Below are 6,610 nucleotides of genomic sequence, written 5' to 3' on the forward strand. Positions count from 1 at the left end.
GGTCGGATTTTTATTGGCCGGGCATGTGTGCCGACGTTCGCCGGTTTGTCGCGTCTTGCGACTCGTGTCAGCGCACAGTTCCCCGCGGCAGGTTGCGCAAGGTTGCTCTCGAGAAAATGCCGCTGGTGGATGTTCCTTTCAAACAGGTAGTGATTGACCTCATCGGGCCCATCCATCCTCCGTCCGGCGTGTCCCTTGTGCTTCAGTTATCTCTCTATAGACTTTTCCATGTCATACACTCTGGCATAGCCATCTTCGGTGTCACCTGTCACCCGCGGTTTCCTCTGGGATGGGGGTTTGTCACGTAGTGGTGGCAAGTGTTTGACGACTGTTGTCCTTGGTGGCAATGTTGCGTTATTTTCGGCGCGATGTATCATTGTGTGTTTGTTGATGGGTGCATTCCGTGCGATTTCCCTGTGCCAGTTGCTATAACACTGTCAGCGAATTATGCACGCTTAGATGGCGTATCTCGTGCGCTAGCTGCGGACCTTGCGTTGCAGCAATTTTTGCGCAGGCCTTGAGTTCTGTCTCGTGTGTGAGTACGACAGAATTGCGAGAGTTCACGGTTTGGAGGGCAGAGAAGCTGGACAGAGTCTGGACTGTGTGGCGTTGTTGGGGTTTTGTTGGCAACTACCAAGAGCCGCTGGGGTAATTGTGTGTTGGAATGTGTCTTGTTTTGTTTGTTTATTGGTTGTAATTATTGTCGTCTTCTGTGGTGTCGTTGTCTCAGTTGTCGTGTGAAATTTTGTGTGAACTAACACTAGTTGACAGTTGTCAGTGGACAGAACGATTAGTGGTCAAGGTGACGTTTTAACCAAGTTCAAAACAACTCCAGCTTTTGCTTTGTTTGACGACTGTTATTTTATCAAGGGACGTTAACGTGTATTACAATCAAGAATGCCAAGCCTGGGTTGTTTTCCGTTCTTTGGAAATTGATTATAGCATTCATGGTTATTGTGGAGATTTATGGTTGTTGTAAATATTGTTGCCGGGTGATTGACAGCTCGCAAGACAATATTTCCTGGGGGTAATATTATTGTACACACCTAGGGCTGGGGGCAGTGGGGGAAAGGATATGTTTCGCCGACTCTGGGACTCAGTGGTTATCGAATGTGTTGCAGCTTCTTTTCTTCTTGATGTTCTTCATCAACCCACCTGTTGCCTCGTCCTTGTCACCGGTGTTGTCACCGTGGCAGTATCCTGCAGCGCTACTGTGTCCCACTCTCAGCTTGGGATGTCCGCCCGCCTTCGGAGCTTGATTTGTGCACCGTCGAGGCCGGGTGGGTTCGCCTCCACCGTGCTTCGTCTCCACCGCCGTCCGTCCTCGTTGTCGCCGGCGCTGATGGGGTGACGTAGGGGGCTATAACTACGCTCTCGCATGAACTGACGCCGAGACCCTGGTGCCTCACCTTCAGGAAGCCCGCGCTGCATGAGCCGAGCTTCAAGTTACCCCGTCGACACTTCCGGGGAGGACCAGCTTACCTGCTTAATTGCAGGCAGTCTATCGTCGACGTGACGTCACCGTCAAGGAACATTTATCTTCGCGACAAAGAGCTAAGTCTTCCATCTTTTCCTCTCTCTTGTTCCCGGCCCGACGGTGTCAGACATTTTTTTTTGTGTTTACCCCACAGAGAGGGAAAACTTGTAAACATCGAGACAACGCAGGCTCGTCTCATTAACTCTTGATCTTCGGGAGGAGTCCCAAGATATGCATCAGGGAGTAGTCCCTAGACTTTCTTTGAATATTTGTTTTCTGCGTTTTCCCTGTTAAATGTACAGGGTCAGTCTTTGTTCTCTTTAATCTTCAATTCATTTTTCCTGTTTTCTTGTGAATTTCATGAACGATTACTGTGGCGAAGACCCTTGAATTATTATTGATCGCAATCTATCGCAGGTTTTTTTTCTCCCCGTGTGTTTGATTGCCTAAGGCTGCAGCCGGACGTCTGCCTTGCCTTGTTTATGCTTGTATATTGTCGTGATCTAGCACAGGGGTGCTGAGTAACTATGCCCATTAACTCTTACTAACCGCTTTATAGTTGTGTGCGTGTGCATGTGTTATAAGTGTGCTCGAAGTTGGAAACAGAGTGAATACAAATGTGAATAATAACTGGGAAAAGGATGCAAAACGGGCTTGGTTATTTCTTTTATTAACGCCAACAACGCAAGTAACTTACATTTCACGCCTTGACGTGACAGCCTTCACTGACAAACTACCCTGGATCCTATATCTACCCCTATCTAAAAAAAATAAAAATAAAAAAATTACAAAACTGGACCGGGCCTACATCCATCCTTATCTAATAAACCACCCCAGACCGGTGTTGCACGGGAAAATTACTCCCACAAAATATTTACTCTCGAGTAAAAGTTTCGTACGATAATTTTACTCCCCTAACACACACGCAAAAATGAATCCCCACGACAGGTGTGCACGGAGTAAACATTTCGTTACGAGTAAGTTTTTCGTGGAGTAATTGTGCCGTATTACACCGGCCCAATATCCATCCGGCCTAACCTCAAGGGTGGCCCCAGTTTCAGTGTGGACGGGAGAAATCAGCGAATGTCCGGCCTGTTTTCTATGGCCCCACAAAGCACAGACTGACGAGGGCAGATGCGGTGTAAAGTACACACTGGTCAGTTGACTGAACGCGCAGATGTTGTGAAAAGAGGTAGAGTGGAACCCCCTTTCACACCTTCCCTTCTTCACACCTTCCCTTCTTCACACCTTCCCTTCTTCACACCTTCCCTTCTTCACACCTTCCCTTCTTCACACCTTCCCTTCTTCACACCTTCCCTTCTTCACACCTTTCCTTCTTCACACCTTCCCTTCTTCACACCTTCCCTTCTTCACACCTTCCCTTCTTCACACCTTCCCTTCTTCACACCTTCCCTTCTTCACACCTTTCCTTCTTCACACCTTCCCTTCTTCACACCTTCCCTTCTTCACACCTTCCCTTCTTCACACCTTTCCTTCTTCACACCTTCCCTTCTTCAGACCTCCCCTTCTTCAGACCTTTCTTTGTCAGATTCTTTGTTGACTAACCTGTACATGGACCTCTATTTCAAGACTCCTTCCTTTCTAAAGCCTCATTTCTAAAGCCTCATTTGTAAAGCCTCATTTGTAAAGCCTCATTTGTAAAACCTCATTTCTAAAGCCTCATTTGTAAAGCCTCATTTGTAAAGCCTCATTTGTAAAGCCTCATTTGTAAAGCCTCATTTGTAAAGCCTCATTTGTAAAGCCTCATTTCTAAAGCCTCATTTGTAAAGCCTCATTTGTAAAGCCTCATTTGTAAAGCCTCATTTCTAAAGCCTCATTTGTAAAGCCTCATTTCTAAAGCCTCATTTGTAAAGCCTCATTTGTAAAGCCTCATTTGTAAAGCCTCATTTGTAAAGCCTCATTTGTAAAACCTCATTTCTAAAGCCTCATTTCTAAAGCCTCATTTGTAAAGCCTCATTTGTAAAGCCTCATTTGTAAAGCCTCATTTCTAAAGCCTCATTTCTAAAGCCTCATTTCTAAAGCCTCATTTGTAAAGCCTCATTTGTAAAGCCTCATTTCTAAAGCCTCATTTGTAAAGCCTCATTTGTAAAGCCTCATTTCTAAAGCCTCATTTCTAAAGCCTCATTTCTAAAGCCTCATTTCTAAAGCCTCATTTGTAAAGCCTCATTTGTAAAGCCTCATTTCTAAGCCTCATTTCTAAAGCCTCATTTCTAAAGCCTCATTTCTAAAGCCTCATTTCTAAAGCCTCATTTCTAAAGCCTCTCTGTCTCTGTATTGTCAGGTCTCTGTCTCTGTGTTGTCAGGTCTCTGTCTCTGTATTGTCAGGTCTCTGTCTCGGTATTGTCAGGTCTCTGTCTCGGTATTGTCAGGTCTCTGTCTCTGTGTTGTCAGGTCTCTGTCACTGTATTGTCAGGTCTCTGTCTCTGTGTTGTCAGGTCTCTGTCTCTGTATTGTCAGGTCTCTGTCTCTGTATTGTCAGGTCTCTGTCTCTGTGTTGTCAGGTCTCTGTCTCGGTATTGTCAGGTCTCTGTCTCTGTGTTGTCAGGTCTCTGTCTCTGTGTTGTCAGGTCTCTGTCTCTGTATTGTCAGGTCTCTGTCTCGGTATTGTCAGGTCTCTGTCTCTGTATTGTCAGGTCTCTGTCTCTGTATTGTCAGGTGCCTGTCTCTGTATTGTCAGGTCTCTGTATTGTCAGGTCTCTGTCTCGGTATTGTCAGGTCTCTGTCTCTGTATTGTCAGGTGTCTGTCTCGGTATTGTCAGGTCTCTGTCTCTGTATTGTCAGGTCTCTGTCTCTGTATTGTCAGGTCACTGTCTCTGTGTTGTCAGGTCTCTGTCTGGGTATTGTCAGGTCTCTGTCTCTGTATTGTCAGGTCTCTGTCTCTGTATTGTCAGGTCTCTGTCTCTGTATTGTCAGGTGTCTGTCTCGGTATTGTCAGGTCACTGTCTCTGTGTTGTCAGGTCTCTGTCTGGGTATTGTCAGGTCTCTGTCTCTGTATTGTCAGGTGTCTGTCTCGGTATTGTCAGGTCTCTGTATTGTCAGGTCTCTGTATTGTCAGGTCTCTGTCTCTGTATTGTCAGGTCTCTGTCTCTGTATTGTCAGGTCTCTGTCTCTGTATTGTCAGGTCTCTGTCTCTGTATTGTCAGGTGTCTGTCTCGGTATTGTCAGGTCACTGTCTCTGTGTTGTCAGGTGTCTGTATTGTCAGGTCTCTGTCTCTGTATTGTCAGGTGTCTGTCTCGGTATTGTCAGGTCTCTGTCTCTGTATTGTCAGGTGTCTGTATTGTCAGGTCTCTGTCTCTGTATTGTCAGGTCTCTGTCTCTGTATTGTCAGGTCTCTGTCTCGGTATTGTCAGGTCTCTGTCTCGGTATTGTCAGGTCTCTGTCTCTGTATTGTCAGGTCTCTGTCTCTGTATTGTCAGGTCTCTGTCTCGGTATTGTCAGGTCTCTGTCTCTGTATTGTCAGGTCTCTGTCTCTGTATTGTCAGGTCTCTGTCTCTGTATTGTCAGGTCTCTGTCTCGGTATTGTCAGGTCTCTGTCTCGGTATTGTCAGGTCTCTGTCTCGGTATTGTCAGGTCTCTGTCTCGGTATTGTCAGGTCTCTGTCTCTGTCTTTGTCTCTGTCTCGGTATTGTCAGGTCTCGGTAAGTATGGGAAAGGCCCATAATTATGAGACACACTTCTCAATTCTTAGTGTTTAGGACTTAAACGGGGGTTCCTCTGTATTACTTAAACTGAAGACACGAGGAATAAATTAAATGCTACAAAACCGGTCACGTGCATATAGTGACCGCAGCATAACTTAGCTGCCCCTTCTCCATCACCCACCCACCCAATGAAAAGAGACAAGTGCCTAGATGGCGTCTTTACCCAACACGTATTTATTGACTAAGCCTTTATTTCGATCTATTTATTTTTATTTGTTTCTATTAATTTGTTTAGGCTGTTCTGTTTCCCCTTTCTTTTATAAAGGTCAGAGAGTAGGTAGCGAGTAGATGAGATCTGCTAGCTTTGACGTCACGGATTTTTACTGCACATTCATTTCATCGCTTCCTTTTTTTTCGTCCTATACTTCGTTTTACTTGCAATCAATATAAGGCCTGATTTTATTTACATTGTTGTTGTCGTGGTGTGTGTGTGTGTGTGTGTGTGTGTGTGTGTGTGTGTGTGTGTGTGTGTGTGTGTGTGTGTGTGTTTGTGTGTGTGTGTGTGTGTTTGTGTGTGTGTGTGTGTGTGTGTGTATGTGTGTATGTGTGTTTGTGTGTGTGTATGTGTCAGTGTGTGTGTGTGTGTGTGTGTGTGTGTGTGTGTGTGTGTGTGTTTGTCTGCGCATTTGTGTGTTTCTTCCTTCTTTTTTTTTTTTAACCCCATTCATGTTGTTTCTCCATGCAAAAGGTGTTCCGTTTCTTTTCTCGAAAGATAAAAAACACAAAAAAACAAGAGAGAAAGAGAAAGAAATGGGTAACAGGAAACAAAAAAGACAAGAAAACTTACTTATGACAAAGACAGCAGAATCAAAATGTCAACTTTTCGCCTGTTTTCAGAAAGAAGAAAAACACCAACAAGCAACAGATATACAAACACAATCCAATTCTGCGGAGGAGAAAGTCTGTTCCTAAACATGCTTATTATCTATCATATCCTTTCACATCCTGACCTCAGGTCAAAATGAGTTCGGCTCATTCTCTCCCTGACAGGATGCCTTGAGTTTCCTTGTCTGGCAAGGAAACCGATTTTTTTTACATATTTTAGAGCTTTTTATGTAATGTGTTATGGATGTAAGCAGATTCGCAATCGTCGATAATGATTTTTCATGGTGTTTTGTAATTTTTAAATTACAGAGGAATTTTTATTTTAGACAGTTTCAAGCGAGCTATTTTTCGCGGATGTATTTACTGTGTGCAAACAACTCTAAATATGGCATAAGTGTCACGTGATAATCAACCGTTTGGTTTCGGCCCTCGCTGGAGCAGACGATTTTTTTGACAGTGATGCAACCATATATTACGGCCTCCTTCCGGCAGCAGTCCCAAAATGTCGACTTATTTTGACCTTAGAACGATGTCTTTATCATAACTGTGAAGAACAGAACGGAGATCACTGTCGAAGTCGGCCAA

Source organism: Littorina saxatilis, linkage group LG7 (genome assembly GCF_037325665.1).
Source record: "Littorina saxatilis isolate snail1 linkage group LG7, US_GU_Lsax_2.0, whole genome shotgun sequence".
NCBI classification, from domain to species: domain Eukaryota; kingdom Metazoa; phylum Mollusca; class Gastropoda; order Littorinimorpha; family Littorinidae; genus Littorina; species Littorina saxatilis.